This window comes from Podarcis muralis, chromosome W (genome assembly GCF_964188315.1).
Source record: "Podarcis muralis chromosome W, rPodMur119.hap1.1, whole genome shotgun sequence".
NCBI classification, from domain to species: domain Eukaryota; kingdom Metazoa; phylum Chordata; class Lepidosauria; order Squamata; family Lacertidae; genus Podarcis; species Podarcis muralis.
Genome location: NC_135674.1, coordinates 6,958,013 through 6,983,824, shown reverse-complemented (window position 1 = coordinate 6,983,824; position 25,812 = coordinate 6,958,013). Strand labels below are relative to the sequence as shown.

Below are 25,812 nucleotides of genomic sequence, written 5' to 3'. Positions count from 1 at the left end.
GAGACCGGGGCTTGATTTTGATGAAGTGTTCGCTTCTACAGCTAGAAGTGAGAGTCTGTGTCTGCTGCTGGCAATTGCAGCAAAACGCAAGCTGAAAGTAAATCATTTTGACATCCAGGCAGCCTATTTACATGCTAGTTTGAGTGAGGAACTCTATTTAGCAGAACCCTCTGGTTTTGAGTCTGGGTCAGGCAATGTGTACAAGCTACACAAGGCACTGTATGGTTTACAGCAATCTGCGAGAAATTGGAACAAGTGTTTAGATGAAACTCTGGTTTCTCTAGGTTTCGAACACAGTGTTGCAGACAGGTGTCTGTATGTGCGTGGCGCTAATGACAAACAAGCGTTCTGTTTGGTTTTTGTCTAAAATGTATAATTTATTGTTGGAGTGGCATACAAAGGATGAACAAGTTAAATCAGTGATGATAGATTGGGCAAGAGATATAGGACATAACATAATGTTTGAGGATTGGGAAAGATTGTGGAAGAGAGGGGTCAAGTTCACTGCGTGTACAATGTTAAAGGAAAATATAATGAAAATGATGTATAGATGGTACCTGACCCCTGTTAAATTAGCTAACATTTACCATACTGGTGATAATCTATGTAGGAAATGTAAAGAAAAAGAAGGTACCTTTTATCATATGTGGTGGACATGCCCCAAGGTGAAAGACTTCTGGGAGAAGATTTATAATGAATTGAAAAAAATGTTGAAATATACATTTATTAAGAAACCAGAGGCCTTTCTTCTTGGAATAACAGGTTTAGAACTGCCCAAGAAAGATGTTAAATTATTTTTGTATGCCACAACTGCTGCTCGAATTTTACTAGCTAAGAATTGGAAAACACAAGAAATACCAACAGTGGAAGTCTGGCAGATGAAGATGATGGACTTTTCGGAGCTAGCCGACCTGACTGGAAGAGTCCGTGATCAGAAGGAGGAGGACTACCAGGAAGAATGGACGAGATTTAATGATTATTTAGTTAAATATGTTAAGATAAATTAATTGGAAAAGCTTGCAAATATCAGATAGTCTTAGGATTTAAATATGTAATGTGATAAATTATATGATGAAATTGAGATTAGGAAAGAAAGAAAGATGTTATGTGACCAAGTTAATTTTATGAGAATATAGGATTTGGAAAACCGGTAAAATGATATACACTGAAATTCAACCAAGGGGATACGAGGAAGTCGCTTAACAATGTTAATAAGATTGGTTTTAATAAGGTTAGGATTTGTGTGTGTGTGTGTGTGTGTGTGTGTGTGTGTGTGTGTGTGTGTGTTTAAAATTTGTGGAAAACTAATAAAAAAAATTTGGGGAAAAAGAGAGTTCTGTTTGGTTTTTGTGGACGATTTGCTCCATGTTGCTAAGGCTGATAAACAAATCAAAGCGCTTTCCACGCAGTTAGCCAAAAGATTTAAAGTAAAAGACCTTGGTTGTGCGAAAAATTATCTGGGTCTGGAAGTGTGCTGGGCGGATGATGGCAGTTTGTTGCTTAGCCAGGAAAAGAAAATTAAACAACTGCTAACAGCATACACAATGCAGGACTGCAAAGGGACAAATACTCCCATGGATTTAGGTTTTGTTAAGTCTTTGCAAGCTGATGAAAGCTCGGTGTTTGAGCGACCTGATCTATATCAATCAGCCATTGGGAGTCTTCTGTACATATCGCAGTGGAGTAGGCCTGATATCAGCTACGCAGTAGGGATTTTGAGCAGGCAAGTGTCTAAACCCTGGAAGGCAGTAAAACGTGTTCTGAGGTACCTGAAGCAAATTGCTGATAGTGTTTTAAAATTAAGCTCAGCAGGTGATGAAATGCTAAAGTGCTACTCAGACAGAGACTGGGCAAATTTAGCTGACCGAAAATCAGTGACTGGGCTAGTGGTTTTGTTTGGTGGGTCACTAATTGGATGGAAGTCCAGGAAGCAAAGTATAGTCATCCAAAGTATAGCATATCATCCACTGAAGCTGAATATGCTGCACTTAGTGAGCTCTGCAGTGAGTTAGTGTATTACAAGCAGTTGCTGAGAGATTTGGGCATACAAAGCAATTCTCCAGTTCATGTATATGTTGACAATCAAGCTTGTATTACACTCAGTAAAACTGAACAGTTTGTCGCAAATTCTTCACGGTACTTTAGCAGAAATGCTCAGAGTTCCAGGTTCTTCAGTGCAGTATATTGTGAGCTATATATACAAATATCTACAGGCTATAATACACAAGCAGTTCATACATTCAAACAGAGTACCTGGTTGCACCTTAAGGCAAATAGGAAGACTCTCTCTGACCACACTCTACTACACCACCACCTTTACTGCTGGACAGGTTTCCCTGTTGGTTGGCAAGATGTGCTGCCATGTTGTCACTGAGCACAGTGATTGGCATTTCAGAAGGTATTCCTAGTTCTTTTGTTAGGCAAGCAAACCACTCTATTTGTGACACACATTCACTTATGGCCAAGTACTCTGCTTCACAAGTACTTGTGGCAACAAATGTTTGTTTCTGGGATTTCCACTGAACCAGGGTATTTCCAATATATATGGCATAGCCAGTGGTAGACTTTCCATTTTCTCTGTCTCCCCAGCTGGCATCAGCATATGCATACACTTGCTGATTATATCCTGTATTCAGCACCAGTTTGTAATCTTTCGTGCCTTTCAGATACCTTAGGATTCTTTTAAGTGCTACCCAATCTCTCCAAGCTGGGTCTGCACTTCTTTGGCTTAAGATGTGCACTGCCAATGTTATGTTGGGTCTTGTCCAGCAACTTAAATATAACAGAGAACCTAACAAAGAATGAAACACTGTTGCATTCTCACATTTTTGTCCTTCTGGTTCATTTTTGTACTGTTTCGTTATGGGAGTGTCAACCTCATTTGCCCTCTCCATTCCATATGTCTTCAGTAACTTTTCAATCTTTTCCTTCTGACTTAGAGAGTGGAGGCCCTCTTCATTTCTCTGAATCTCTACTCCTAAGTAATTTTGAATCTTTCCCAAATACTTCAGCTTGTATTTGTTACCTAGGTTGTTTATAAACCAAGACACTTGCTTTTGTGCAGTTGTTATTAGACAGATGTCATCAACATATAAAAGTAAATAACAAACGCTTCCTTGCACCATTGCTGAATATAAACAGGAATCAGCCAGGCTTTGTTTGAATCCCATCTTTTGTGTCTATGCATTCATGCCACAGACATGCACTTTGGTGTAAACCATATAGTACCCTTTGCAGCTTTAACACCATGCTGTCTTTTTCCAGCTCATAACCTGGTATTTGCTGTAAATACACCTCGGCATCAATAGGAGCATTTAAATACGCTGAGGCAACATCAAAATAATTAACTTTTAAATACGCATTTAAATACGCTGAGGCAACATCAAAATGATTAACTTTTAATCCCCTCAGACTTGCCTTTGCTATAACTGATTTTACTGTTTCAGCCTTTGCTGTTGGGGCAAACACTTCATCATAATGTATCGTTTTCCTTTGTGTAAAGCCCCTTGCAACCAACCTGGCTTTCCTTTGACAACTACCATCAGCCAACTTTTTCACTTAAAAAACCCACTTACAGCTAATTGGCTTTTTACCTTCAGGCAATTCTGTAGGTACAAACACATTGTTGTTTAGCAGAGAGTTATACTCTGCCTGCATTACCTTTAACCACGCCTCTTTCTCTAGAGTAGGTAACTCTTGCACCTCTTCAAAGTTTTCTGGCTCACTTACACAAACCTGGTCTATGGTGACTGGGAACCCAAAACGGACTGGAAGTTGACCTTTATTACTTCTTGCAGGCCTCCTTGTTTCATTAATCTCACCCCCTGGGCTACCTTCAGGACTGCTTTTGGGGTGGATTGACTCTGGAGATTTACCTCCTCCTGTCCTGGTTGCACTTTCTTTTTCCCCCTGCTCCATGCGAGCAGCTGGAGAAAATTGCTCAGTCTTTACCCCCTCCCTTTCAATTTCCTTGGGGGTGCTGCCAATTCTTAGCTTTGTTTCAACTGCCTTATCAGGTACGCTTGGCAGTAAAACTTTTTCTGGCAGCAGGTTTGCATGTATCTTGGGCCAATTTCTTTGCTCATTAAAGCTGGCTGACCGACTATAACTCAAAAGATTGTTATCATCTTCAAACCTGTAGGCTTTCGTTCCACTTTCATACCCAAGAAATAGCAACTGCTATGCCCTTTTCCCACCCTTTCTTCGGTTCTTTACAGGTATGTCATCCCATGCCTTTGTCCCAAAGATTCTCAAATGTTGTAAACTGGGACTTTTGCTATAGAGAATCTTGTAGGGTATGTCGTCTAATACCCTTGACCACAAACAATTTCCAATATAATTCGCTGTCTTAATACTCTCAGCCCAATAGTTAATTGGAAGATTTGCATCTGCTAACAATGCTTTCATTTGTGTTTACAAGACACCTCCCCTATGCTCTGCTACTCCGTTCTCCTGAGGAGTTGCCATGTTGGTAAGCCTATGTTTAAACCCTTGGGATCACAACCAGTTTCTTAGGGAGCTTGCCATAAACTCTCCTCCCCTGTCTGTCTGAATAGAGCACACCTTTTGGCCAAGCTGCCTTTCTACCCTTCTTACCCAGAACTTCAAAGTTTGGGCAACCTCAGATTTTGCTTTAGTGGGTAGACCCAGCCAAATCTAGAATAGTCATCCACTAGGATTAAACAATACTTGTTACGGGAGACGCTTGGTGGAAAAGGACCAGTTACATCAGCATGAATCAACTCCAGTGGTTTTTTGGTTTCTCCCTGGCTTGCTCTTGCTACTGGGCAAGCCCTGCTTTTAACCCCCTTGCAAATATTGCAGTCTAAGTAATTATCACAACTTTTAATGTTTTTCATCCCCCCCCCACAACTCCAAAGTTTTGTTCAGCACCTTAAAGCTAGCATGAGCCAGATACCTGTGCAGGAGATGAATACACATATCGTGGATTGGGACATTTTCCACATTCACAACCTTAGACTCGCACTGTAGTACATACATATTATTTCTAAGGTTAGCATTTGCCAACACTACCCCATTTTGCTTTATCTGGCACTGATCTCCCACGAAGTTTACTTCAAAGCCTGCTTTTGCCAAGTCAGGAATACTCAGGAGATTATTTTGCAAACTAGGCACACACAACACATTCCTGAATGTGTGTCCCAGCTGTGGGAACACAATCTGCCCCTCACAGATCACATTAGCTTTCTGGCCTGTAGCAAAACTTACATGCTTTTTGTTTGAAGCCCTGGCAGCAGTCAGCAATGCTTTTCTTTTACAAAAAGCTTGAGAAGCTCCGCTGTCCAGAACCCACAGCTCTTCATTTTCTTGGCCATCTGCAGACACCCAAGCAGTAGACTCTCTCTGCTGCCTCCTGCGCTTCTGCTGTTTTTGTTGTTTTCTTGGGCAGTCCCAAAGCAGATGTCCACTGGACTTGCAGCAAAAACACCTTTTTACTTTGTTGACCACCGGCTGGTCTGCAGCAGCTCCTCCTGGCTGTTTCTCCGGCTCCCAACATCTCTGCTCTTCCCGGCTGTTGTTCCCTCTGGGATGCTCCAACAGCTGGGCTGAGGTCATCTTTCACTCTGAACGCCTGTCCTCCTCTGCATACAACCGTCCGGTAACGTATTCCAGAGTCAGCTTATCAGTCTCTACCGACTCGAGGGAATTGACCATCATATCATAGCTGTCATCAAGAGAACTCAGGACTATAAAGACTTTGTCCTCTTCCCCCACAGGCCTCCCTCTTAAGGCTAGCTCCTGGAAACAGTCTGTTAGGAACTTTAGGTGGTTTACCAGGGAGTCACCCGGTTTTATCAGACACCGGTTCAGTCTCCTGGTCAGTGTTATCAGCGAGCCAGCTGTCTCTCGCACATGGACAGCCCTGAGCGCATTCCTCGCCTCACTTGCCGTCACCTTATCAACTACGTAGACTAGCTGGCTGTCGTCCACTCCAAGGATGATTGTAGCCAAGGCTTTCTTATCCTTTTCTAGCTGGGCCTCTGCTTGTGCCAGCTTTTCGTCGTCATTCTCATCCTCCTCAGGGGGCTGCGGTGGATCTTCCACCACTTTCCACAGGCCCTCACGCTTGAGGAAGTGTTGCATGCGGACCGACCAGATGCTGTAGTTCGTGGCCGTCAGCTTCTCCAGCAACATGCCAGCTCTGGACTGCTCCATCCCTGCAGCTGACCTCCAGCACCCATGGCTAGATAACTGATACCTGTACTCTTGCACAGCAGAAGCGTGCTGGGCCTGTAACCCTGTCGCGAATTCTTCATGGCGCTTTAGCAGAAATGCTCAGGGTTCCAGGTTCTTCAGTGCAGTATACTTATTGTGAGCTATATATACAAATATCTACAGGCTATAATACGCGAGCAGTTCATACAGTCAAACAGAGTACCTGGCTGCACCTTAAGGCAAATAGGAAGACTCTCTCTGACCACACTCTACTACACCACCACCTTTACTGCTGGGCAGGTTTCCCTTTTAAACCGATGACAGCCAATCAACTGTCAGCACCTTACTGCTGAGTCATTCTGACCCAGCACTTCCATAGAAAGTATTGCATCAGCCAGTTGCATCAGCTAGCAACCTCAAGCCTGCAGACTTACTATCTCACACAGAATTCTGTGACCCCAACACAGTTTAAGTCTAAATCCAAACATGTAGCCGTAAAATACCAAAATGTTTTGTGTAATGTACAGAGAAATGTCATTGCATGTGAATATGTTCAGAGTGCCCAAAATGTTGCTGACATCTTGACGAAACCGTTGTCGTTTGTAAAAAACAAGAAAATGTGTGAATGCTTGGGTTTGCAGAATAAAGTTGGTTGAAATACTTTGTATGTGCTCAGAAGTTAATTGCACTGTGTGAGCTATGAGGAGGTGTTTTTTGGCTACGTGCCATTCTGTGCAGCTTCACACAGAGTCAATTAAGAATTGGCCAACAGCCAAGGATGACTGAGCAGAGAGGAGTCATCTGCTTGGAGATATGGGATCCTGGTTACAGCTTTACCATTGGTTGAAGTCTCACACAGGCATGATGATTTATGACCTTACTGACTGGAATGTGTTTGTTGGTCAGTGTGGTGTTCTGAGAGTCGTTTGGAGTTTGTTAAGAGAGAGCTAGTTAAGATCCATGTATCTGTTCATGCATATAGTAACTTGTAGAGACTGCTGTAAATAATAAACACATCTAAGTAACCAAGTTACTAGTAGCAATGTTTTGTTCCTGCTTCGTCCATCCTGCCTGCAACTGATTGTTTTCTGGAACTCTGCGTATGCTCTGCTAAGGTCTGGCTAAGGTCCTGCAACAGGTCAAAGTTGCAAAACACCAACACTTCTATATAAGTCAACAAATATCGGAATCTTGTGGGGAGGGATTTGTTGGGGGTTCAGTTAATTTTCTTTCTTTTTTAAAAATAATTTTTATTCATTTTCCAAACAAGTTTTATACAGTCAACAAATTATTTTACACTCATGCTTCAATTTTTGACTTCCCTCAGTTTCTGTCAATCTTTCGAAAAATTTCTATTTATTGACGCATTTCTAAACATGATATTGCCTTTCCCCACTCCTTTTCCTCTTACTCTCTTTTTTGCAGTATTTCTTACTATTTCACAGAGTCTCTTCAAAACCAACAAGCGTTGTCTGTGCATCACATATATTTTTCAGATATTCTGTAAATTTCCCCCAGTCCTCGATAAACTTTTGGTCTTTCTGGTATCGAATCTTCCCAGTCAATTTGTCCAATTCTGCATATTCGGTCAATTTCCTTCTCCATTCTTCCACTGTTGGAATTTCTTCCTGTTTCCATCTTTGGGCCAGAAGTATCCTTGCGGCAGTCACTGCATATTGAAACAGTTTACAGTCTCTCTTATTGATTTCGTTTCCTACCATTCCTAATAGAAAGGCTTCTGGTTTTTTAACGAACGTATATTTCAACATCTTTTTCAATTCATTGTATATCATTTCCCAGAAGTCTTTCACCTTTTTACACTCCCACCACATATGATAGAAAGTACCTTCTTTTTCTTTACATTTCCAACACTTATTGCATGTTTTATACATTTTGGCCAGTTTAACTGGCGTTATATACCATCTGTAAAACATTTTCATTACATTTTCTTTCAACGCAGTACATGCCGTAAATTTTAGCCTTTCATTCCATAATTTCATCCAATCATCATACTGTATATTGTAACCAAAGTCCCTTGCCCAGTGTATCATTACTACTTTTACCTCTTCATCTTTTGTATGCCACTCCAGCAACACTTTATACAATTTAGACAGGTTTTTATACTCATTATTCAATACCTCCACTTGGAATTTTGATTCTTTACCTTCATACCCACACATTTTACAATCTTTTTTGAACATTTCATTAATCTGAAAGTAGTGTACCCAGTTGTAAACAAATTCTTTCACCTCTTCATAAGTTTTCATTTTCCATTTCCCCCCCTCTCTTGTTACCAATTCTCCATATGTTATCCACCTCCCCCTCATGTTAATTTTTTTCACACTCATCGCTTCTAATGGTGAAATCCAATGGGGGAGTCTAGGTTCCAACAAGTTTTTATACCTCTCCCACACCTCTATCAGTGACCTTCGGAAGATGTGGTTTTCAAAACCTTTGTGAATTTTTTTCTTCTCATACCATAGGTAAGCATGCCAACCAAATCTGTTGTCAAATCCTTCTAAATCTAACAGCTCTCCATTCTCTAATTTAATCCATTCCTTTATCCAACAGAGGCATGATGCTTCATAATATAATTTCAAATCTGGCAGGGCGAAGCCACCTCTCTCTTTTGCATCTGTTAATAACTTAAACTGAATCCTTGGCTTCTTACCCTGCCAGATATATCTTGAAATTATTTTTTGCCATTCTTTAAAAATTGATGCCCCCTTAATTATTGGCAATGATTGGAAAAGGAATAACATCTTTGGTAGCACACTCGTTTTTATCGTAGATATTCTCCCCCAAAAGGACAATTTCAGTCTTCCCCACACCTCCAAATCCCTTTTTATCTGATTCCACATAGGTAAGTAATTGTTTTGAAACAAATCAATGTTCTTGGGGGTTAACCATATTCCTAAATACTTCACTTTGTTCACCACTTCTATCTCTGTCCTTTGTTGTATTTCCTCAATTAGTTCTTGATTCATGTTTTTAGCCATGATTTTCGTCTTTTTTTTGTTGAGATAAAATCCTGCAACTCGACCAAATTGTTCTATTTCTTCTAAGATTCTTTCAGTACTTTCCACTGGTTCTTCTACTGTCAATACCAAGTCATCCGCGAATGCTTTAACTTTGTATTCATTTTTCCCTATAGACACCCCTTTTATATCTTCATTTTTTCTTACTGATTTTAGCGAAACTTCCAGCACCATAATGAATAATAGTGGCGACAGTGGGCATCCCTGCCTTGTACCTTTGGTTATTTTAATATCTTCTGTGGTATAGTTGTTTACTATTAGCTTTGCTTTCTGTTCTGTATATATTGCCTTTATCCCATTATAAAATTCCTTACCCACTTCCATATACTCTAGAATTTTTAACATAAAGTTCCATGATATATTATCGAAGGCCTTTTCAGCATCCACAAAGATTAAAATAGCTTGTTTTTCATTCCTGGCATTCAGATATTCCAATATATTTATTATGTTTCTTATATTATCTTTCATCTGTCTGCCAGGAAGAAAGCCCGCTTGATCCTTATGTATAAATTCTTGCAATACTTTTTCCATTCTCTTTGCTAGTATACTCGCAAAGATTTTATAGTCAGTGTTCAACAGCGAAATAGGCCAATAATTTTTAACCTGTGTCAAATCCGAATCTTGTTTTGGGATAAGTGTGATAAAGGCTTCTTTCCATGTTTCCGGAATTTCACAGTTCTTTAATATGTTGTTTATGACTTCTTTCAATGGTATAAGTAGGGTGCTTCTCATTTCCTTATAATTTCTGGCTGTAAATCCATCTGGTCCTGGAGCTTTCCCTTTTTTCAATTCCTTTATTACCTCTTTTATTTCTTCTGTTTCAATTGGGGCGTTCAAAAAATCTTTTTTCTCCGTCGGGATCTTCTGCACTTCTTTTTCCTTTAAAAATCTTTCTATCTTTCTCATATTATTCTTTTCCTTGCTTTTATATAGTTGTCTGTAGAAATCCAAGAATCCTTTTCTAATTTGTTTCGGGTTTTCTATTTCTGTGCCGTCGATAATGATTTTGTTTACTGTATTCTGTTCCTTTCTCTTCTTATTCTGCCACGCCAGCCATTTTCCTGATTTATTCGCGAATTCAAAGTTTCTTTGTCTCATTCTTTTTATATTCCCTTCTACTTCCTTATTTATCATCATTGCAAATTGTGTTTGTAGGGTCTTTATACTCTGTCTTATCTTCTCATTATTTGGTTTCTTTATCAATTTTTGTTCATTCTCCATTATCTGTTTTAATATTTCCTTCTTATTCTTCTCTCTGTTCTTATTTTTCAAAGCGTTCTGCTGGATAAAGAAACCTCTCATCACTGCTTTGCTGGCATCCCACACCATGTTCATTTTTGTGCCCTTATTGCAATTATTCAGAAAGTACTCTGACAAATATTTTTGAGCATTTTCAACTATCTTCTGATCATCCAAAAGGTAGTCGTTCATTCTCCATCTGAACTTTCTTTCTTCGAAACCCTTTAATTCGAATTTTATTGCACTATGATCCGAAATCACTCTTGGTTGAATTTCAACTTTCGAGATTCTTGGGGTTAGTTCATTTGAGACCCAAATTTGATCTATTCTTGACAGAGATTGATTTGGATCAGAATAGAACGTAAATTGTTTCTCTAGCGGGTGTCTCAGTCTCCAAATATCAATCAGGTTGCAATTCTTTATCATTGAAAAGAAAGTCTTAGATAATTTTCCATCTTTACCCACTCCAGTTGATTTCAATCTGTCCATTTCCATTGACACCACTCCATTCAGGTCTCCCATTATTATGATTTTCTGATCCATATATTCAAACAGTTTTTCTTCTAGGTTTTTGTAAAAGTCTGTCTTGTTTCCATTTGGTGCGTAGATCCCGACGATTATTTTTTTTTCTCCTTGCCACTTTATTTGAACTGCCATAACTCTGCCTTCTTCATCTTTAAAGATTTGTTGAGCTTCAATATTTTTCCTGATGTACAAAACTACCCCTCTCTTTTTACTCCTATCTGAAGATACAAATTCATTTCCCAGTCTTTTGTTGATTAAGATTTTTTTATGCCTTCTCGCCACATGTGTTTCTTGTAGACAGATGATATCCAAATTTTTCTTTTTTAAATGTTGTTCAACTTTGTTTTGTTTTTTTTATCGTTAATCCCATTAATGTTCCAAGTCCATAAATTCAACTCCGTTTTAGCCATTTTGAGTTCTTTGTTATAAATTTTATAATTCGTTTACCTCTTCTTTTTCTTCTTCTTCTTCTTCTTCTTCTTCTTCTTCTTCCTTCCTTCCTTTTTTATTTTTCTAACTCCTCCGGATCCACTCCTCCTGCAGCCTCCATTCCTAGTTCCGCTCCTCTTGTTTCTTCATCCTCGCTTCGTAGCTCTTTGTATTTTCTCAAAAATTTTCCCGATTCTTCCAGGCTCGTGATTCTGTGTCTTTTACTTTTGTAGACAAAGGAGATCCCTTCTGGGTATTCCCATCTAAATTCAATGTTATTCTTTTTTAGAATCTGTACTGTTGTTTTATATGGGTCTCTCCGTTTAAGAAGCCTGATCGGGATGTCTTTAAAAATAATTATATAATTTCCTTCTATATTCAGTCTCTTCTCTCTGTTCTTTTGGAGAATCTGGTTTCTCATCTCCCTCTCCTTAAAAGTAATCAGGCAATCTCCTGGAAACTTTCTTGCCTTGGCTGATCTTGTCTTCAGTCGAAATGCACTTTGCACAGATTTTGTCACTTCTTCTATATCCATCTCCATCCATTGTGCAATTTCTTTTATTAGTTTCTCTTTAATATATTCTCCTTGCTGTTCTGGGACAAGTCTCAATCTTAAATTCACTTCTCTCTGCCTGAGTTCATTCCTGGAAATCGCATCCCAGACCTCCTCTTGAGTTTTGTTAATTTCTGACATCCCCACCCATATTCTCTCTTCTTCCTTCCTCATCTCCCTCATTTCCACTCTTGTCGTCTTCATTCCCTCTTCCAGGTTCTGTGTCCTCTTGTTCACGTCCTTCAGTTGCCCTTTTAATTCATTAACTGTAACATTAATTTTTTTGTCCATTTGGCCCATTCTCTTATCCATTTGTTCCAGTTTCGCTTCTATATTCTTTTCGCTCTGCTTGATGTTGGAATTAACCTCTGCAAACATTTTCATAATTTCCCCTTTAAGATCTGACTCTTGTTTTGAGCCTCTCCTCTCTGCCGGTGTTCCCCCATCCCCTCCTTTCTTTTGTGTATGAGACATTGTAGTCAAATTACAAATACTTAGTTTACAGTCCACAATAATAAAATGTTCAATCCAGATATACAGTCAATAAAATATTTTCCCTCTAATGATGCATTGAATAAAACAAATATATAAATAGATCCTCCTCCTAAATTCTCATACACTTAAATTTGTATATCAATTAATTTATATAAACCATTTTTTCCTAAATAAATTTTCCCAATATAAATTCAACTTATAAGGCGGAACACCTATTGACCTATAAATTTCTGCTTTAAAGAGGCCTATCCAACCCAGAGTTTCTTCCTTCTTCTTTCCACCACTTAGGCTAAATCCAATTGTTATAGTCCAGTTATTGAAATAAATTAGCTGTAACCGATGAAAACCAATGATTATATATTGTAATCCAATGGACGTAGTCCAGTCAGAATTTCTGAAGGTATTAATAAAAAATCCAAGGGAATAAATAGGTCCAAAAATGCCCAATATATCCAAAAAGAGTGGATAAGGGAGATGTCCGGAAGGTTCTATCCAAAAAGCAACTCAGGAGTTGCTAAGGGATCCGTAGTTGAGAGTGTCAAATTTAAGCTCAGTTAAACAAAGTTCATCGAAGGAAGAAGAAAACAAAGTAGTTTTTTATTAATCCAGACTGTTCCCCTATTAAAATAAAGATAAAGATAACAAGTAAAAAAAATAACAGGGAGTATTTGTTAGTTCAAGTCACAGTTCACAAAGCTCCAAATAATAATCATGCCCTTCATGCAGCCTGTTAGGCAGCTCTTTCTCATTTCATTCCACGGATAAACATAAAAAAAGGGGGAAAAAGAAAAGGAACCAGTTGCGAAGGTGAAGTCTTCTTTCATATACAATCCTTTCCGTTGTGTTTAAACAGTTAAATTTATTTGAAAGCAGAGGTAAAAGATAGTGGGACAATGAATTATGCTGCCTGATATTAGCTTTCTGTGTTTTACTTATAGCTGGTTAGCTCTGTCTTTCCGTTAAAATGGAGGCACAAAAGTTATACTTTGTTGCGCAGTTGTTGTTTTAAAAGTGAAAGTACCGGGAAGTGTCCTTTCTTTTTACTTCTTTCAGACCCTTCGTTGTATCGAGGGCCTTTTAAAGTCCTAAAATAGTTGCCCTCTGCTCCCTCCTTTAACTATTCCCTTCTTATACAACTCTTTGTTACTTTTAGCAACAGTTTATATGACTTTTAGCAAGTTTTTTACGAGGGAGAAGTTCTAGCTGCTTGATGCGTTACCAACCTCCTCTCCGCGCTCTGCTCTTATTCTTGCGTCGTTCTCCGATTTCAGATGAAAACTGACCTCTTTTTTTCAACTTCTTTTTCCAAAGCCATCCTTTTGTAATTCCGATTGTAATTCCAAAGTCCCAGTCTGGCTTTGATCCTTTGTTTTTGAGAATCAATCACTCGCCCTGCAAGCCTGGGGCTGCGTTATCGAAGGTGAGACAATGGCTTCCCCGGTGCCTGCTTTCTCCGCCCGCCGTTCTCTTCGCTCCTGTTACGGAGTTACCTGACGACCTGGCGATCTGCAAATGGCTCCGCTGGGCTCCTGACCCTCTGGTTTCCCTCCAGAGGGGTTGGGGGGGCTACCGTGCCCTGTAGCACCCCCTTTTACTCTCAAGAACCCGGACTTTCTCTCTCCCGAGAAAGTCCTGCTTGCGTCGGGTCCGTGGCTCGACTGGAACTCGGGGTTCAGTTCATTTTCATTCAGTAGTTCATTTCATTAGAGTTCAATAATTCTGAGAGTTTGAACAAGTACTATGTACAAATACTATATAATATTAGATAGATAGATAGATAGATAGATAGATAGATAGATAGATAGATAATACTTTATTCGGCTATAAGCCCACAAGGTAAAACCAATCAATAAATAAAATAGCATTTTACATTCTAAAATATCAACTAAAATATTTCAACGCATAATCTCCTTCACGTTACATACAATCTCTAGATGTACCATATTGTGGCCTTGAATATAAAGATGGTGGATAGAGTTTACTAGATTTTTAATAGTCATGCAGCATTCCAGAAGTCTTTTATATGAAAGAACTGAATTCAGGAATCTGGCAACCTGTAATATTCTATAAGAGTCAATGTCCTGGAGTAGATAGGCTAGATGTAATTCAGGTGGTTTAGCAACAGTTTCCAAAATGATTGAACTCAGAATCCTTGATCGGGGAACAATATATAAAGGACAATTAAACAAGATATGATAAAGGGATTCTATTGATTTGTTGTCACATGCGCATAAAACAGAGGTTTTACCGTTAGAAAATCTGTTGCTCAGCACATTTGAGGGGAACACATTAAATCTGGCTCTAACAAAAGCGAATCTATGCGACGCAACTGATAAGGTAGACAGATATCGAGGTATCTGGGACATAAATGTAATGCCCTGATTTATCGGGGAACATGTACCTCCACCTGTAGTAAGATTTTGTTGCAAATCAACCTCCTCCAATCTTTGTTTGATGACCTTTTTTGCTGTAATTAGATCTAAATTTAGTATATCAGAAGGAGAGATTCCATAAGACAACAGTTTGGAATGGATTTTTGTTGCCCATGGGCTGGTAAATTCATCTCTCCAAAGGCACTGAATAAGATGGTAATTGGGCAATTTATGCCAAAGGGACAGCCAGTAATTAAAGGCATGTCTCCACATCAGGATCTCTAAGGAGGGGGTCTTAAGTTCTAAGCGAATAGCCGAGTTGCTTACACAGGAGGGTAGTTTCAAAAGGCGTCTGAGAAAAAGATTTTGCAATGTCACCAGAGGCATGAGGTTTACAAAAGCGCCCCATAAAGGGACCGCATAGGCCATAGTTGCAACCACTTTTGCACTATAAACTTTTAAGGCAGATGGAACATGCATAGCCCCCTCTGTAAAGAAAAAGCGTAATAGAGCATAGATAAGGGCTTTGCCCTTATTCTGTAAGTATGCGATATGCGCTTTCCATCCCATATTATACTGGAAGTAAATTCCTAGATATTGAAATTTGTAGACTTGTTCAATTGGCTTCCCCTCGAGTTCCCACCTATACAATATAATATTCTATTTCAGAGTGTAAAGCATACCTGTAGATTTGTCTCTTTCAGCTTAATTCTTCATAACAGACAACTGTATACACTTCTTGACATCAAACGACTCTCTACAATTCATTTAAATACTTTAAACAATCTAGTAATAATCAAATATGATTTCATTAGCAATCTAAGTTGATCATTTCAAATGCATTTCCTTAAACCTTCTGCTTGGTGGGTAGTACACTACAGAATTACAATCAACCTATTAAGTGGATTCAAATGTATTACCTTAAACCTTAAATTGAAAGTTCCAAAATCTCTTATTATATATTCAACCAAAAAAAGAAGACAGTCATTGTTATTTTGTGGCTAGGCTGGGTTATTTTGATGTAGTATTTAAAGCATTTACCTCCTCCGCCACTAGGTGTCACTGCAGTCGGAGCTGCAGGCCCTTCTATTATTTTTTCTATGGTTCCATTTTAAACAGGCAGGATGATAGATGATTCAGCTTTTCTTTATACTCATAGAACTAGACAAAGGTGATGATATAAAGACACTAATAAAAATATGAATAAGTCTATCAATGATAAGTTGGATATCATGGGAACGAAAATTGAACAGAACTCTAAGTTAATTTTAGACTTGTCAGGCCAATTAAAGGACCTAACAATTAAAAAGCTGGAGATTGAAAAATCAGTGAATGACCTAAAAATCAAAACAAACAAACAAGAGGATCTCATGAAAGAAACTATGAAAAAACTACAGAATGAAAATAAAGAATTGAAAAAAGGACATGATCTAATGCAAGCTAAATTAACAGATTTTAAAAAGATTCACGAAAAAACGTTCAATCAGATTGCAATCTTGGAAATGCATCAGAAAGAGCTCATACTCCATTTTAGAGGGATCCCAGAGACCCAATGGGAGGACATTGTAACCAAATTAATAAAATAACTGGCAGAATGGCTCGGAGTGAAGGAGGAAGAGCTGTTTTTGGACATTGACAAGATTTATAGGATAAAGCCAGATATCCAAAGGAATTTCAGAGGACCAGGAGATTGTACGGTGTTCCTCAACTCAAGATTACTTAAAGATAACATCTTACAAAAAAGGAAACTAACAATTGATGGAAAAGACATAATAATATATAAAGAAATTCCTAAAAGACATTTGAAAAAAAGAAAGTTATAAGATTCTGACAGATGTGTTAAAGGCTAAAGGAATCATGTTCAAATGGGAATTTCCAGAAGGTTTATCTTTCACCTTTATAGGTATACGGTGAACCATAAGATCCACAGGTGAACTAGAGAAATTTCAGTTGAAATACAGAAGGGACTTGGGAGGTGAGGGAACCCAAGACAGAGAGTCAGTACCAGAGACAGCGGCAGGAGGCAAAACTGCCAACCTGCTAAGAACGTAGTAACACTACTAAGTGTTAAAATCAACATAAACCTGATACTATTTCAATTATTTTTCACAATCTGTTTTTATTCTGGACAATAAAAAAATCTATCTGTGAAATTAATAAAATAGGATGAACTTGAAAACAATCTCTTGGAACATCACTGGTCTAAATTACAAAATTAAAAGGAATAAAACTGAACATATTTTAAAAAAAGAAAGCATGGGACATTATATGTCTCCAAGAAACACGTATTGTCCAGAAACACAAAAGAGTGTTAATCAATAAAAGAATGGGAAATGAATTCATAGCATCAGACCCCTCAAAAAAAAAGAGGCATAGTTATTTATACGAATCCAAAACACGAAGCAGAATTAGTCTTCAAAGATAAAGAGGGCAGAACATTAGGAATTTGATTAATTAAAGGTAAAGAGAAGTTATTAATAGTAGGAGGAGTGTATTCACCGAATAGGAGACAATCAAAGTATTTTAAGAAACTACAGGAGAAACTGATACAATACAATAATGAGAATATGATAATCATGGGAGGCCTAAATGGGGTTATTTCGTCAAACTTGGATAGGACTGAGAAAGATTCCCCAGTTAAAACTGGGAAACTTCTAACAACATCCTGCCAGATGGTAAATGATTTAAATCTAAAAGATATATGGAGAGATAAGCACGCAAATGACAAACAGTATACATATTATTCTGATGCTAACAAATCCGCAAGTCGAATTGATGCGATATGGATTTCACATAATCTCATACCTTCAATTTAAAAAATAGAAATTTCACCTAAAATGATATTGGACCACAATCCAATTATTATGGAAATGAGGCAAAACACAAAAAGAAACACAAGGTGGAAAATGAATAATAGACTAATAAATGATAAGATTTTACAAAAAGCTCAACAAACATTAAAAGACTTCTTTGATATTTCATGGTGCAAGACACAGATCCCAGAGTAATATGGGACACAAGTAAGGCCTATATAAGAGGATTCTATATTCAACAAAATCAATCAATCAAAATGTTTATTCGGCTTTACGCCCATCATGAAACACAACACAACACAACAAAACAAATCAAATAAAATAAAACAGCGGACTCGTACAAGCCACAAGTAGTATAACACAGTTCTCAACTCAGAAGGACAGATATTAGCCATTCATAGAAAAGTTTAAGATTAAGATTAAAAAAAATTTAGGCACTACACTAAAATCAATATCTGATGTAATTATAGAAAATTCTTATAACTATCAATATAATCAACAAAATTCTTATAACTATCAATATAATAAAAAATTCTTATAACTATCAATATAATCAACAAAATATAATACAGAAAAGGATTAGGGAATCTAAATTAAATAAAATAAAGCAGGATATAGAAAATCAAGAAAAATTACTAGCAAAATCCCCTAAAGATAAAACATTGAGCCAAAATATAAAATTATTGCAAATACAACTTTCAGCATTGCTAAATAATGAGATTGAAAACAACATCAAATGGATGAAACAAAGGTTCTTTGAAGCAGGGAATAGACCAGGACATGGCAAATAAAAAACAAAACAAAAAGAAAGTCAGATAAATAAAGTAGAGCACAAAGGGAAGGTTTATGAAACGGAAGACGAAATCAATAAATGTTTTGTAAAATACTTCAGAAAACTATATAAAAGAGGGTCAGAAACAGAACAAGAAATTGCAGATTACCTCTCAAAGAGGGAAATAACTAAAATAAGCAAAGAGAAAGTGGAACAGTTAAATGCCCCAGTTACGGTAATGGAATTACACCAAGCAATTTCTAGTTTGAAAATTGGTAAAGCACCTGGTCCAGATGGACTAACATTGATCCACTATAAAAAATTGGAAGATAACATAGTCCTGCCTTTAAAAAACCTAAGGAATAAAATATTGGAAGAAGGTAAAATTCCAATGTCATGGCAAGAAGCAAATATTGTTTTAATTCATAAGCAAGGAACACCTAGAGAGCCAGTAAGTAACTACAGACTCATCTCGCTATTAAACAACGATTATAAATTATTTGCGGACTTCCGGAGGCGGTGCGAACGGCAATGGCGGTCCTCTTCGCGCTGTGAAGAGGAAGCTCCACGGAAACGGGTCGTCCGCTACGGCGAAGCGGAGACCCACATCGGAAACCCACAGGCAGCGAAAGCCTGTGGTCGTGGGACTCGGCGGGCACCAGAAGCGCCCCCCGAAACGCAGAAGGGACCCCGTAAGGGGTCTCGGAACGTGGAAGGGCTGGCGCGGTGCTGTGAGTCGATCGCTCTTTCTGTGGAGTGAAGCCGCATAGCCGCTGTCGGTGAGCGCTGACCTTTTTTCCTGGGAACATTCGACTTGAAAAGCAACAACCCGTGAGTAAAAAGACAGAAGGAATTGGAGACCAAATTAATTTAAAATTGGGTAAAACCTCAGTGCCTAGGACTTGCCGATCGCATGGTCGGCGGTTCAAATCCCCGCGGTGGGATGAGCTCCCGTCGTTTGGTCCCAGCTCCTGCCCACCTAGCAGTTCGAAAGCACCCCCAAGTGCAAGTAGATAAATAGGTACGGCTTTATAGCGGGAAGGTAACGGCGTTTCCGTGCGCAGCGCTGGTGCTGGCTCGCCAGAGCAGCTTCGTCACGCTGGCCACGTGACCCGGAAGTGTCTTCGGATAGCGCTGGCTCCCGGCCTCTTAAGCGAGATGAGCACGCAACCCCAGAGTCGGACACGACTGGCCCATATGGGCAGGGGTACCTTTACCTTTACCTTAAAAGCGGGAGACGCAACCAGGAAGTCCGTCTTCCGCTTCTGCTTAAGATCTAAAGCAAAGGACTTTGATGTCTGGAGCCTTTAAAGAGATGCTAAAAGTAACTAATCCGTGCATCTAATGGAACTTGTTTTTTACTGAGATTAAGGATTTAATTTTTTTTTTCTTCTGTTATGGACTGTGTTCTACCTCTTCCTTTGGAATTACAATTTTATTGAGAAACCCAGGCAGTTGGACTGCCTGATTAATGGAACTGTCAGATTGCAGACTTGGAGACTTTGTTATTTTGATCTGCTACAATTGAGTGTTATTGGAACTGCTACATTGGAATACTGTCTCTGGCACTTTTTAGAGACATTGTTTTACTTCTAAGACCAACTCTGCTAACTACAAAAGAGCTGAAGGTTCTTTGGAAATTGGTGGCTGTTTGGACATTGCTTTAGAAGTTTTGAAACTTTGGATTAATTGGAGTTAAAAACTATTCATTTAACAACTTTGCTTCTTCCCTCAAGATACATTTGAACTCCCCCTAGAGGACTTTGGACTTACAACTGTATGTGACTTTGTGACTTTGCCTTTTCTTTTCTTCCCTCCTATCTGGTTGTTTACTCTCTGTGCTTGTGGATTCCCATGAGATCATACACAATTTGACCTTGGCTAGTAGACAGAACTGGAATGAGTGGCGCTGGGAAAACAAGAGCGGCTAAAGCGAAAGCTAAACAAACAACTTTGACTCTAATTTCACAGCCGCGTAGATCATCTGTTCCTGCTGTTTTGGGGGCAGAAGAAGAAGGAACTGAGCAAACCTTGCTGGAAGGTATGGCAGAAGGAGGATCAGATTCAATATTAGACAAAATCTTTCAAAAATTGGAAGTTTTGGATAAAAAAGTGGATGAACAATCGGCTAAGATTGACCAAAATACAGCCAGTGTTAACAAACTAACTGAACAAGTTGCTCTGAATGCACAATCAATTGGGAAATTATTTGAAGCCACCACAGAAAATCGTAAATTGGCTGAGGAAGCCAATCAAAAAGTTGAAGTATTAAAGCAGGAGGTAAAACCACTGCACAAGCAGATTGGTGAACAACAGGTCTATCTTTCTATGATAGAACTACGTAGTCGGGAAAATAATCTGAGATTGAGGTCAATTTTAGAACTGGAACAAGGGAATTTAATTGAGTACCTGACAAAAGAATTTTCTAAGTTTTGGGCATTGGAAGAAGAAAAGGACTTTAAAATCGTGACTGCCTTTAGACTTGGAAAAGTAGCAAGGAAAGACAGGCCCAGAGACTGTTTGATTACTTTGAGATCTAAGGAGGAAAGAGATAAAATACTAAGTCTACATTACGAAAAGTCACTCCAAATTCAGGACAGAAGAGCAGAAATTTACAAAGACATCCCGAAACAACTTTTGGACCTTAGATCCACTTACACAGAGTTAACAGGACTGCTGAGGAGTAATTTAATTGCTTTCAGGTGGGAATTTCCCCAAGGAATATCTTTCACATTCAGAGGGAAGAAGGTGAAAATCAAAACAGCCGAGGACAAAGAAAAATTTTTAAGTGCTTACAGAGAAGACCTTCAGAAAGGGATTGAAAGATCTCCAGGGCCTGGGCCATTGCCTGTACCTACACCTTTGGGATCTGAAGACAAGGAGAAAGAGACGCCACCACCAAAGGAATAACAGATTTGTCCAGGATGTCTCTGCAACTTCTTAGTTGGAATATAACGGCTGTAATTCCCCGGAAAAAAGGAAAAGAATATTTCATGTACTGAAAAAAGAACAATTGGACATTATTTGCTTGCAAGAAACACATGTGACTAGGCTCCATAGAAAAGTGCTAATAAATAAGAGACTAGGCCAAGAATTTATTTCTTCGGACCGAGTTAAGAAAAGAGGAGTGGTGATATATGCAAAGGAGAGCCTATCACCAAAATTTTTATTCAAAGATGAGCAAGGAAGAATTTTACCAATTGAGATACAAACTCAAGGCGAAAAGTTTTTGATATTAGGAATTTATGCACCAAACGAGGGGAAATCGGAATTTTACAAGAAGCTGCATGAGATAATGCTGGACTATCTGGACTATAACAACATCATTATGATGGGGGATATGAATGGGGTGGTATCAACAAACATGGATAAGTCACACAGCCAAAATGTGACAAAAGATGGCAGACTACCTAAAACTTTCTTTGAACTGACTGATAATATGGACTTGATTGACATTTGGAGAACAAAGAACCCCCTAGGAAGAGAAGGAACATTCTTTTCTGAAGCCCAACTGACATGGACAAGAATCGACCAAATATGGACAACTAGAGGTCTGGCACCTAAGATAAGAAAAGTGGAAATCTGCCCAAAGACCTGCTCCGACCATAATGCAGTAAAGATGGATATGAGACTAACTCCAACCGGCTCCTTTAGATGGAAGATGAATGACAATTTGTTTAGAGATCAGGAGATTACCAAAAAGGCCCAAAAAGCTTTGAAGGATTATTTTGAAATAAATTTGAACACCACAGTGGAAAAAAGAGTAATCTGGGACGCAAGTAAAGCGGTTATGAGGGGGTTTCTGATACAACAAAACACCATAAAGAAAAGAGGACAGAATGAGAAAAAAGACAAGATTTTGGAGAAAATTAAAGAATGTGAGAAGAAGCTAAGATCGAGACCGAAGTCACAGGAGATTATGAGAGAAATTAAACTTTACCAAGTACAATACTCCAAATTGATAAATCAGGAAGTGGAGTGGAAGATTAAATTAATGAAACAAAGATCATTTGAATCAGCAAATAAATGTGGAAAACTGCTAGCATGGCAGTTGAAAAAGAGACAAAAATTAAATACGGTTACCAATTTAGAGATTGAAGGGAGAAGTATCCAGAATCCTGTGGAGATTAGAAAGTGCTTCCAGAGATACTTCAAACAACTATACACTCAAGGGCCGCAAAATGAAATTGAGATAGATCAATTTTTGAGAAGGAACGGACTACCAAAATTGTCTCAAAAAAACAGGACAATCCTGAACCATAAAATAACACAACAAGAGATTGAAGGTGCCATTCAGAATATGCAATTGGGCAAATCTCCAGGGCCAGATGGGCTTACCTCCAAATATTACAAAGCATTGAAAGACTATTTGATACATCCATTAATGGAGGTTTGCAATGAGATTATGGAGGGGAAGAAAGCACCGGAATCGTGGAAAGAAGCCTTCATCACATTGATACCTAAATTAGAAACCGAAAAGACACAACTTAAGAACTACCGTCCCATCTCACTTCTAAATGTGGATTACAAAATCTTTGCAGATATTTTAGCAAGTAGATTTTAAAAAGTTCTAAATGAAGTGATTCACAAGGATCAGGCAGGCTTTCTCCCAGGTAGACATTTGTTTGCTAACACAAGGAATATTATTGATATTTTGGAACTTTTGCAAACAAACATTAATACAAAAGCAGTGTTAATCTTTATAGATGCGGAGAAGGCCTTTGACAACATTTCATGGAAGTTTATGAAGAAAAATCTGGAAGGGATGGGAGTGGGACGGGGGTTTGAAAATGGTATAGACGCAATTTATTCGGAACAAAAGGCTAAATTGATAGTTAACAATGTGGTGACGGAAGAGTTTAAAATTGAAAAAGGAACACGACAAGGTTGTCCTATCTCCCCCTTGCTATTTATTTCGGTCCTGGAGGTGCTCTTGAATATGATTAGAGGGGACCGGTTGGTTGAAGGAATCCAGGTCGGAGCTAAACAGTATAAACTTAAAGCTTTTGCAGATGACCTAGTTTTGACATTACAGGAGCCAGAATCTAGTACGAAAAGAGTTTTAGAACTGATTTATGAGTTTGGTCGGGTGGCGGGATTTAAATTAAACAAGCAAAAAACCAAGGTATTGGGGAAAAATTTGACACCTTCAGAATCAGAAAGGTTTCAGAAAGAGACAGATTTGAATGTGGTTAAAAAAGTGAGATACCTAGGGGTAAACATAACAGCCAAGAATCTGAGTTTATTTAAGGATAATTACGAAAAGTGCTGGTCAGAAATTAAAAGGGATTTAGAAGGTTGGTCAAGATTGAAACTTTCCTTGTTGGGCCGAATTGCTGCTATAAAGATGAATGTATTGCAAAAAATGCTGTTTTTGTTCCAGACTTTACAGATTGTGGACAAAGTGGACTGTTTCAGGAAGTGGCAGAGAGATATCTCTAAATTTGTCTGGCAGGGCAAAAAGCCCAGAATTAAGTTTAAAATATTAACTGATGCTAAAGAAAGAGGGGGGTTTGCCCTGCCAGACTTAAGGTTGTATTATGAATCAGCAGCTTTCTGCTGGTTGAAAGATTGGCTGCTTCTTGAAAACACTGATGTTTTAGATCTGGAAGGATTTAACAATGCCTATGGATGGCATGCATATTTGTGGTACGACAAGGTTAAAATCCACAAGGCTTTCAAGAACCATATTGTCAGGAAAGCAGTGTTTAGTGTCTGGATGAAATACAAAGACTTATTAGAAAATAAGACCCCAAGGTGGCTGTCACCAATGGAAGCTAAGGCCCGGAAAAGACTCAATATGGAGGCCAAATGGCCGAAATATTGGGAAATACTAGAAAAGGATGGAGATACTTGGAGGTTGCAGAGTATGGAGAAACTTAAAGATAAAGTGCGAGATTGGCTACATTATGCTCAGATTAAAGAGGTTTTTAATTCGGATAAAAAGATAGGATTCCAGGTGGAAAAATCGAAGTTAGAAACAGAACTGTTAGAACCAAAGACCAAGGTACTCTCAAAAATGTACAACTTGCTGTTAAAATGGAATACACAAGATGAAACGGTTAAATCAGCTATGATAAAATGGGCACAGGACATTGGGTACAATATCATGTTTGCTGACTGGGAAAGGTTATGGACCACCGGTGTGAAGTTCACGGCATGTAATGCCTTAAAAGAAAATATTATGAAAATGATATATAGGTGGTACATGACCCCAGTCAAGCTTGCAAAAATATATCATTTGCCTGACAATAAATGTTGGAAATGTAAAGAAACTGAAGGAACGTTCTTTCACCTCTGGTGGACCTGTCCTAAGGTCAAGGCTTTCTGGGAAATGATATATAATGAGCTGAAAAAGGTATTTAAGTATACCTTCCCTAAGAAACCAGAGGCCTTCCTTTTGGGCATTGTTGGCCAGAGGGTGCTAAAGAAGGACCGAACATTCTTTATGTATGCAACAACAGCAGCAAGGATACTTATCGCTAAGCATTGGAAAACTCAAGATTTGCCCACGCTGGAAGAATGGCAGACGCAACTGATAGACTATATGGAACTGGCAGAAATGACTGGCAGAATCCGCGACCTGGGAGAAGAAGCTGCGGAAGAGGATTGGAAGAAATTTAAGGACTATTTACAAAAACATTGTAAACTGTATGAGTGTTAAGAAGGATGCAGGATTGAGAACAACAGGGCATCAGCAAACTAGCTGAATATGAGAATAAGTGAAATTTGAGAAGAAGATAAACTTCAGATTAATATCATGTCTAAATTAAGTATTTAAGCTTATGATAAAAAATATTTAAAGTTAGAGACACAATATTGGAAAATCACAAAATAAGATTTGAAACAAGGTGATAATTTGCTGTTTAAAACTTTAGAAACTGGGAACGCAGGAACCAAACAGACATATGAAAACAAACACTGGAGTGGTTATCAATTTAATTGAATATTTGGAATTAAGACCTAGCAAAAAAGTAGCATTTATGCTAAAAGACGTCGAAAAGGCCTTTGATAACCTATCTTGGGCCTTTCTGCAAAAAAACTATAGAACTATCAGCTCTTGGAGAAAAAATTCTGTAGAGGTGTCAAAGCAATATATAAAGAACACCAAGACCGATATTATAAGTGAAATTTGAGAAGAAGATAAACTTCAGATTAATATCATGTCTAAATTAAGTATTTAAGCTTATGATAAAAAATATTTAAAGTTAGAGACACAATATTGGAAAATCACAAAATAAGATTTGAAACAAGGTGATAATTTGCTGTTTAAAACTTTAGAAACTGGGAACGCAGGAACGAGAGATGTGAGGAAGTCCAAAAGCAAAGAAAATATGGTTATGAACTACTTGATTTTGTTGTTGTATGTTTTTTGTATTATGTGTTATTCTTCTTATTC

General features: G+C 38.3%; 2 pseudogenes across 1 annotated transcript in view; both read left to right on the top strand.

The window, feature by feature from the left end:
* Positions 1-25,812, top strand: part of LOC144326450 (surfeit locus protein 1-like) — a 70,650-nt pseudogene that overhangs the window by 38,749 nt on the left and 6,089 nt on the right. The gene's annotated exons all lie outside the window — the stretch shown is intronic.
* Positions 16,001-16,880, top strand: LOC144326400 (uncharacterized; annotated as a pseudogene).